The 9,632-nt window shown below is 42.0% G+C and overlaps 1 long non-coding RNA gene across 1 annotated transcript; it reads left to right on the forward strand.

The window, feature by feature from the left end:
* The first annotated feature begins 3,626 nt into the window (after positions 1-3,626).
* Positions 3,627-8,272, forward strand: LOC128053409 (uncharacterized). Its single transcript, XR_008199920.1, has 3 exons — positions 3,627-3,660; positions 4,489-4,572; positions 8,117-8,272. It is a non-coding gene; the product is annotated as an uncharacterized LOC128053409 (long non-coding RNA).
* Positions 8,273-9,632: the final 1,360 nt, after the last annotated feature.

Here is a 9,632-nt window from a genome sequence, read left to right on the forward strand (position 1 = left end):
TTTCCTGTCTTTTCCAGTCCACGGGAAATTCTGATTAAAGAGAAGGCCACATTGTAGACCAGAAACCAAAGCTAATTTTAACCAACATTTTTTTTTTTATGTGAATCACTTAATTTGTAAAAAGCAAATGTTTGTGACCGCTCTGTACCACTTCTGCACCTGCCCACATCTTAAAAGATGGCCCCTCTGAGTTTCCATGTTACAGAACACGGCACTTCCTTGTCAGTGACTCAGATGCACCACAGTCACTTTCCTTTGGCATCCCACCCAAACTGTGTTTCCAATCCTTTAAACTTACAAACAACAACAAAACACAACTCCATGGCAAGGCTTCCTTACAGTGTATGTATATAGACGGATAGATAAACACACACATATGTATGTATGCATATATATGTAAAGTATATTCCAGTTTGTGACTTGCCTATTCATTTTTATAAAGGTACCTTCTGTTGAACAGAAATTTTAATTTTCATAACATCTCTTTAACCAAATTCTTTTTTCTTTTATGGTTGTTGCATTCTATGTCCTAGGTAAGAAATTTTTCTTGCCTACCTGAAAGTCACAAATATTCTATGGTTTGTCTAAAAGGCCTTTTGGTTTTCACTTTTACATTAAGGCTATGATCCATTTCAAATTAATTTTTTGATTTGAGTGAGATAGTTGAAGTTCATTTTTTCCCCCTCTATATGAATAGCCAATAGTCCCAGCATCATTTGTTGAAAACATTTTCCTATCCTCATTGAATTGACTTTGTGCCTTGGTTGAAAATCAGTTGATTAAATAAGTATGGGCCTATTTCTGTACTACATTGCATTCCATTGATCTATTTGTGTACCCTTATGTAAAATCACACAGTACTGATTAATGCAGTTTTATAATACATCTTGGAGCTTTGCAGGTGGTGCTAGTGGTAAAGAACTTGCCTGCCAAAGTAGGACACATAAGAGACTCGGGTTCGATTACTAACTAGTTAGTAATTCTGCTTCTGAAGACAAGCAGTAGTAATGGTGGCATGATAACATGAATATCCCTGAATTGTACTCTGTATGTGGTTAGGTAAATTTTATGTTACATGTATTTAACACAAAGAAACAAAAAAGATATCTTTCCCAGAAACACCATAGTCTCCTATATTTTTTTCTAAATATTTTTCAGGTGTGTCTTTCACACTTAGGTCTTTAGTCCATTTGGAAATTGCTATTGTAAATGATGTGAAGTAGGAATCCAATTTTGTCTTAAATCTATATGGATACCACATAGCTCAGCATTGTTTACTGAATACACTGTGCTTTTATACTACTATTTGGTGGTATACTTCCATACGTATATGAGCATGTTTCTAAGCTCTCTCTTCTGTTCCATGGGTTTACTTTCCTGTCCCTAAATCAAGACCAGTAATTAAGCCAGGAGTCTTGATTATTACGGCATTATATTGTTTTGATACCTAGAAGGCAGAGACTTTTTCTTCAAAATTGAGTGAGGAATTCCAGGTGCTCTGTCTTTTCATAGACATGTTAGGTTCAACATGTGAAGCTCCATGAAAAGCCATATTCCAATTTTAATAGGAATTTCAACAAATCTGTATATTTGGAGAAAATGGACATCTTTATGGTACTGAGTCTTCCTACCCCAAGAATATGGTGAGTGATAGTCACTCAGTTGTATCTGACTCTCTGCAACCCCATGGACTGTAGCCCGCCAGGCTCCTTTGTCCATGGAATTCTCCAGGCAAGAATATTGGAGTGGGTTGCCATTTCCTTCTCCAATGAATATGGTATATGGGTGCATTTACTTGGGTCTTCTTTTCTGTGTTTCAATAGAGCATTATAATTTTCTCCTTAAAGGACAATGCACCTTTAGTTTGATCTATTTCCAGATACCTTCAGTTTTCAATACTGTTATGAATAGCATCTTTTTATTATTAAAATTCCCAGTTTTTGCTGGTGTGTAGAAGTTACTCTTTTATTCAGAAATCTGCTTGAACTGCAGGTCATTTTTGATGACCTCCTAACAAAAGCAGCCTTTCCAGTCCTTCTTTATCACATCCTATCAGTTAACCTTCTAGTTATCTGATTTTTAGTATCCTTTTCCCTGCCTATAATTAAGTTGCCAGCTCACCATTGTTAGTTCAATGTCTAGAATAGGGTCTGACATATACCGCACAAAATGTTTGTTGAATAAAAAAATGGCGATTTTAAATCTAGGTGATTTGGAAAAACACGGAAAGAAAAGCAGATTTTGAAGTGATGGTGAAGTGAGGTCTAATTCAGGTTGGGAGGCATTCTTCAGAGTTCTCACAGGTCATTAACGTGCAGGCATCTGACATCTGGCGCACAAGAATAGAGGTTTGACGTGATGGAACCGATGAGACAGTGAAAGAGGAAAATGCATTCAAGAAGAAAAAAGAGAGAGAATAAATTTAGGAACAACTAGAGTTGGGGCAGATTAAAGAGAGGGAGGGAACGAGCATGCGCAACAGCATGGAAACCAAAGGGAACGATTTGAAGCAAAGAAAGAGGGAAATAAATGGAAGAGCTAGGTTCCTAAATCACATGCACACACAATTGGAGAAGTACAATTTCACCTAAGGAACAGAAAGCAAGAAACCTCATTTCTCGACTGGTAAAAAAACAATTAGAGCTCCAATACATTGTTGTTCAGTAGCTAAGTGGAGTCCGACTCTTTGCAACCCTGTGGACTGCAGCATGCCAGGCTCCTTCTGTCTTCCACTCTCTCCCCGAGTTTGCTCAAGTCATATCCATTAGATTGGGTGATGCTATCTAACCATCTCATCCTCTGTTTCCCTCCTCCTCCTGCCCCCAGTCTTTCCCAGCATCAAGATCTTTTCCAATGAGTGGACTCTTCGCATCAGGTGGCCAGAGTATTAGACTACAGATCCGAATCTGGGGAAGGAAGTAATTTTAGAACTCTCTGGGTCTTTCCTCCGGGCTCGGAGGACCCATCAGCATTCAATCTTATTCATCCTCTCGCGTCACAGCTATAGAAGCTGTGGTCTGAAAGGTTCCGATCTGAACTGCGGAGACTTGTTTCCTCCTCATTTTCACCATCCTTCCTGTGGCCGACGGTACCGGTAGGTGCTCTCTGGGCCTGGGACTGGAATTAAGAGGAGGGTGGCGACCGGGAAAGCAGAGCCGGGCTGCCGAGGCGGGGAAACAGGCCCTCACCTCACGCCCAGCGCCGGGTCAGCGGGTCAGCCAGGGGCCGCGCGCCCTCGCTGGGGCGCCCCGGCCGCGCCGAGTCGCCGCTCGCCCCACGGCCCGCAGTGCCCGGCTTCGCCGAGGCCTGCATCCGCCCCCCACCCACGAACCCAGCCCTACCTTCCTTACCTGCCGGCGCGCGGAGGCGGCCACAGCCCCCTGGCCGTTCACGCAGGAGCGAGTTCGCTGGGAGCCCGCCCCAGTCCACTGCTCCTAGTCCCCGCCCCTCCGCTCCCAGTCCCCGCCCCTCCACCGGCGGCGGGCGGCACGTGACCCCGCCCTCATCTCGCCCCGCCCCGCCCCGCTATAAGCCCCGCCCACAGCCCGCCTCCCCGCCGGCGCGCCCCACCCTCGAGGCCGTCGCGGTCGCGATGACGTAGGAGGCGCATGCGCACTCTGTTGTCGGTGCCTAGGCGCTGTGGGATCCGTGGGTGGAAAGGTGAGTGGTGTCGGCCTTCGGAGCCGTAGGGGAGCCTGGGGTGCGTGGAAGCTCTGTGGGTTTCCAAGAAAAAAGGAGGGGAGGGGAAAGTCCCAGAAACCTGTCTTTCAGGTTGCGGGGATACAGGGTTCCGTCCTGTCTCTCTGACGAGGCCGGGCGGCTGCCCCGCGGCAGTTGAACTGTGCATTTCTTTTGCAGGGGGGGACATTGCCCAGCGCCCAGGTGTGGAAGTTTAATTAATAAGAGTTAATTTGGCGTGCGCTGAATGGGTTCCTTACCTTCGAGCGCACGTCACTGGGGTACATATTTTATTTGGCAATATAACACAAGATCTGGAGACTCGGATTGTTCTTTTTCTGCTGGTAGCTGCGACTTAAATCTTTTTGCTCCATCTCATCTGTAAAACGAGATGGTCGGAGCCCCCATATAATTTTTAAGGCCTCTTGCGAAGCTACCATTCTGTGACTCCTGTCTCCCAGAATTTTACCTTTTATCGTATTTCTACGTGGGAAAAAAATATTTTAAATAATGTACTTGTTCTAAACCTGGATTGGCCACATTGCTGTGGAGTTAGGCCCCATTAGGCTTTCATTAGGATTGACTGGGGGTAGGATTTGTTTGCAAATAAGATTTGTGCATTGTTACTATCCCAAATAGACTCGTTTGAATTTTGTTAAAAGATCAGAATATCTGTATGTTTTCCTAATGTTAGCTCTATGTTTTTCACAGACTTCTATGTTTAGTCTTGGCGTTTAATTTTTTGCCTCTGTTCAGAAGTAAATCACCAAAGGATATTGAAGTTAATGCTTTTCTATTTTGTCACCTTAGGGTTTTGTTACCATTTTTAGGGTCATCAGCACCTTCTGACTGGGAAAAGATGGTCAACGTCTTGAAAGGAGTGCTTATAGAATGGTTAGTAGTTTTGATACTTATTAAGTTTTAAATCTGCACATTGAGTCTGTTTGTTTTGCACATTGAATCTTGATTTGCATGTGTACTGTTTCCAAAATCCATTTTGTTTTGTTCTTAAGATCTGAATGAATCAAGTCTTTCAGCTTTCTCAACTTCATTTTTCTTGCTTTGTAACTGGTGGGACAAATTTTGTTGCTAAGTTTCTTCCTAGTGCCAGTTTTCAGCATCTCTGTTGAATTGATGTCATTGGCGTTATTGCCAACAAGTTTTAGTCAGTGGCAGGCAGCATATATGTGAAATTAACCCTCTTTAGGGGAACAGTGCTTGTATTTTCAAGTCATCAGTGATTAACTAGAATTTTAGGGCCTGCCAAAGTCACACAAACTTTGGTCTTTAAAAAAGAGAAAAAAACAGGAGAGCCAGTTGAAGGTTTCTTAAACTAGGCGCACATTCCAAAGGAGAAACTAAAAGCTGTGGGCAGAGTTAGCTCCTGAGAGCTAAGGTAGGGCTCAATTATCCCCAGTTTGAAAATCTGAGCTGCTGGCCCAGTCTTCCTCAGTCTCCGCTTTTTTTTTTTTTGCCCTACCACATAGTTCTGTTTCATCTGGGAATCGTGCCCTGATTGTCTGAAAATACTACTGTCTACATTTCTTTACCTCTAATGTGAGCCATCATATGGGTGATGATACTGTCTCTGTGGTGGCAATGTTCAGGGAGGAACAAGACCAAACCCTCGCATACTCTGACATTTCAAGCAGCACCATCCAGTAGAAATACAACATGAGCCACATATTTAAAGTTTCTGGTAGCCACACTGAAAAGTAAAATGAAACAGGTGAAGTTTATTTAACTCAGTATCCCTGAAGTATTTCACCAGGTAAAAAATCCTCAAAGTTCATATCAACACTTCAGAATCATAGTAAGTCTTTTTCCGTACTAGAGCTTCAGAATCCACTGTCTTCTGTACTCCTGCACCACAGTCGCAGGCTAGCCATATTTCAGGCGCTCAGTAGTGATGTGTGACTAGTGTGACTAGTGGGCTGCTTTATGGATAGCGCAGATGTAACTTGAGTGGAGAGACCACCAAACACAATTAAGAAAACAGCCAGTGAAGTGGGAGGGAACCGAAGGGAATGTTTCACTAAAGCAAGTAGGCTGTGTTAAGTGGTGGTAAGAGGTTGGATAAAATGAAGACACTGGAGGTCATTGATTTTTTTTATTTTTTTAAAATCAGAGCTCCAATAATTTTGTGGAAAGGTGGGATAGATACTTCAGAAAGGGGAAGGGAGGAAAGGAAGTGGAAACTGTTTGTCTTGATAGTGAACAAGTGAAGTCGCTCAGTCATGTCTGACTCTCTGCAACCCCATGGACTGCAGCACCCCAGGCTGTCCCCTCCATGGGATTTCCCAGGCAAGAATACTGGAGTGGGTTGCCATTTCCTTCGCCAGGGGATCTTCCTGACCCAGGGATTAAACCCAGTTCTCCCGCATTGCAGGCAGATTCTTTACCATCTGTGCCACCTGGGAAGCAAAGGGATAGAGAAATGGGTTGGTCACAGAGGAAGGATTTGTTAAGATACTCTGCCGCTTGTTACTTTCACTGTGTTTGGTGATGGAAGTAAACGCTAGAAATGAGAGAAACATTCACTGGGGAAAGCCAAGGGACGGATCTAGATTCCAGAATTCCAAGCATACTGTGCTGTTGTCTTTTGGAAAACACTTCTGAGCTACTTTTTGTTTTTTATTTTTCTTATTACTTTGTCATAGCTAATAGAAACATTTTCCTGGTTGGTCTTTTAATGTTTTTTTTTTTTTTTTAATTTTTATTTTTACTTTATTTTACTTTACAATACTGGATTGGTTTTGTGTACACCCGTGGCAGATTCATGTCAATATATGGTAATGTTATTTTTTTAACACAGAGGATCCACACACACATTGTCAGCTGTTTTTCCCTTTTATTTTTTCCAATTCTTCCAAATTTAATCTTCCTTCTGGATTTGATCGGTATTCACCTCTCTCCTAGGGTCTTCATATTTTTCTTTTGATTGATATTTTGTATTTCATTCACCTGGAATTTATTGAGAGAAGGGGCATATTAAATTAGCTGTCTTTTTTTTTTTTGGTCAAATAGCTGAATAATTGTCCAATAACATTTATTTCCTTCCTTCATGATGTGTGATGGCTTTTTTATCTCGTCATCTTTCTGTCCTTGCTACTGTCCTTGCTTTCTGTCCTTCCCTAATCCCATGCCACATCCATTTTTTTCATTCTTACCTATTCAGGAATAACCTGGGAATAATTTAGTTTGTTTCCAAAATAGTCCTTTTGGAATGATGGTTGGAATTGTATTACACATATGCATATATATTTTTTAATGATAGCTGGGAAGCACTTTAAAGAGCAGAACTTTCGGAGAATCATTAAAGTTTGGTGGTAGGCTTTCAGTTTTAGCCGTAAGAACAGAGAGTGCAAATTTGTAGGAGGAACTGAGGTATTTTTTCCTGATGGGGCAAGCTCCCACTGGTTTGCTTGTGACCAGCCTCAAAATTGTCCCTGGGCACTAGTGGCCTTCTGTCACCTTGTTTTTCCATGTATTGCCCAGACTAGCAGCACCAGCACCATCTGGAGCTTGTTAGAAAGGAAAAATTTCAGACCTCACCCCAAATCTCCTAAGTCAGAACTGTGCATACAAAAGGATTTTTACACGGTGCCCTTAATCAGCTGAAGTTTGGTAATCAGTTTTGCAGTGGAGAATTTTCTTGCCCCAGGACTAGATTTTATTTTTCAGATGGATGCTATCCTAGCAGGGGCCTCCCTTGTGGATCAGTGGTAAAGAACCTGCCTGCCAGTGCAGGAGACCCAACAGACCCGGCCGGGTTTGATCCCTGTGTCAGAAAGATCTCCTGGAGTAGAAGATGGCAACCCACTCCAATGTTCTTGCCTGAAAAATTCTGTGGACAGAGGAGCCTGGCAGTCTACCGTTCATGGGGTCACAAGAGTCAGACACAACTTAGTGACTAGGCAATAACACCTATCCTTGCAAACTTAATTTTTCCCTTCATGGTGAAATCTAAAGTGTAGCCTGAACAATTTTTCAGAAGGGCAGCTGTCCTCCCAAAGATTCAGCTCTTTCAAGAAGGCTCCAGACCTAAGCAATAATAGAGTCGTAAAGGGCACGGCCAGGGCCAGTGGCCTCCTTCATGAGTAGGTGCACCTGTTGGGATGGTGGAACCTGAAAGAGTCCTTCAGTCCCCTCATGTCTATACTTAATGCCAAAGGGAAGACTGTTGATAATACAACAGCAGCTGTATACTTCTGTTTATCATCTCGTAATATTCACAGATGGTATGAAGCATTTAGGTGAATTGGAGTACAGATCTCCATTGAGAGATAAATAAACAGTGTATAATGTTGGCCGTTTAGTCCCAACTGTCAGTGAATTGAAAAATTGAAAAGTACGTGAATATAATAATATTCTTCCTTCCCAACGCTTATCAAATACCAGAGGCTAAAGATTTTCGTATTTTTTTTGTCAAAATGAGATTGGTGAAAACTTCCTGTTTGTTGGGATCCACCTCTGTCGTTGACTGCCAGCCTCACACCAAGAGTTTCCCGAGTGGAGCCAACCACAGCAGTTACTGAAGCAAGCCACATATGCTCAGCACATGTCTGCATCTGATTCCAGGTGCTCAAGCAGACCTCTGGTATGATACTTAGCACAGTTGGTTTGGCAAGTGCTTCAGCAAGGAAGATTTGTAGTACAGGTGCAAATTCCAACCAGTTCACAGCACGAGCGCAAAGAATCTGGAGAAATAGGTAGTATTAGACCACTCTTGTCATTACACTTTTGGCTTCCAAACCTGCATTCTATATGAAAAGCAAATCAGAACTAAGGCCAAACCAGTCTAACCACTGTCCTATTCTTTCACAGTATTTATAGTATCTTTTGTGAGCCTTTGCTTTTTATTCTTAGCAAGGCCAAATTCACTGAAGTTTCTTGGGCACCCAGAACAATGCCTGAGATATATATAGAGAGAGAGCTACTTAGTAAATATTTGTTTATTGAAAGAATTTTGGTAATAAAATTGAATCAAGGGCTATAATCTCACTTAAATTCCAGATGATTAGTGTTCCTTTGGAGCTTCTCTACTACGACAGTGAGAACTAGAGTGGGTCTTGATAGATTGAATTCAAGTTTCAGTACAGAAAAGGTTTGTACAATAGGCCTCCTTTTGGCAAGTTACATCAGAGTAGCTTTTTTTTTTCTTTTAATTGGAGTATAGTTGATTTACAATGTTAATTTCAGGTTTACTGCAGAGTGATTTAGTTATACACAAAATTACTTTTTCTATGACTGTATTAATTGATCAGAAAAAAATAAAACATCAAGATGACTGGTGATTTTGTACCAGGTGAAGTTAAGCTGAAACGTTAATTTGACTTAAAGGCAATTAAAAACAACAAACACTTGAGTAATGCACATGTAATAGGAGATGGCTAAAATGGCAAGGGGATAGTCTGCAAATGGCAGAAATTTTGAAAACACTGACCTATTGGTTAAAAGCACAGATGTGAGTCCCCTGGCACTTCTTGGTTTCAGTTTGTTCAACTTTTATTTAATGGAAAGTATGCAGATGTATTTTATTTATAAAATTTCTGGAGATGAAAGTCTTCATAACCACTTCACCCTTGCTGTCTCTAATCCCAGTAGCTAGTCAGTTGTGTGTCGTCTGTGAATGCACTGCGCTCAGACAGTAACAAGATAACATCAATTCGGACAGCAGTATTTATAATGTCCTTCTTTCTCCTCATTGTTCCATTTAGACCCCCAATTTATTTTAAAGGGTTAACAAAAACTATTGTATGCCCTGTCACCTAAAGTGTATCTTTTTAAGAAGCCTCTGAATGTGTGCTTTTTGTAGGAGATCCTGAGATTCTTGTGGGGTCTAAGGTAGTTCAGGACAGGAAACACTGTGAGGGTGAAGTGGGACCCAGGGTCACCACGAGAGAGACAAAGGCACGTCCCTCCTCGCAGGGACGGGAGGGAGCAGCCTGGGT

Source organism: Budorcas taxicolor, chromosome 9 (assembly GCF_023091745.1).
Source record: "Budorcas taxicolor isolate Tak-1 chromosome 9, Takin1.1, whole genome shotgun sequence".
In the NCBI taxonomy this organism is placed as follows: Eukaryota; Metazoa; Chordata; class Mammalia; order Artiodactyla; family Bovidae; genus Budorcas; species Budorcas taxicolor.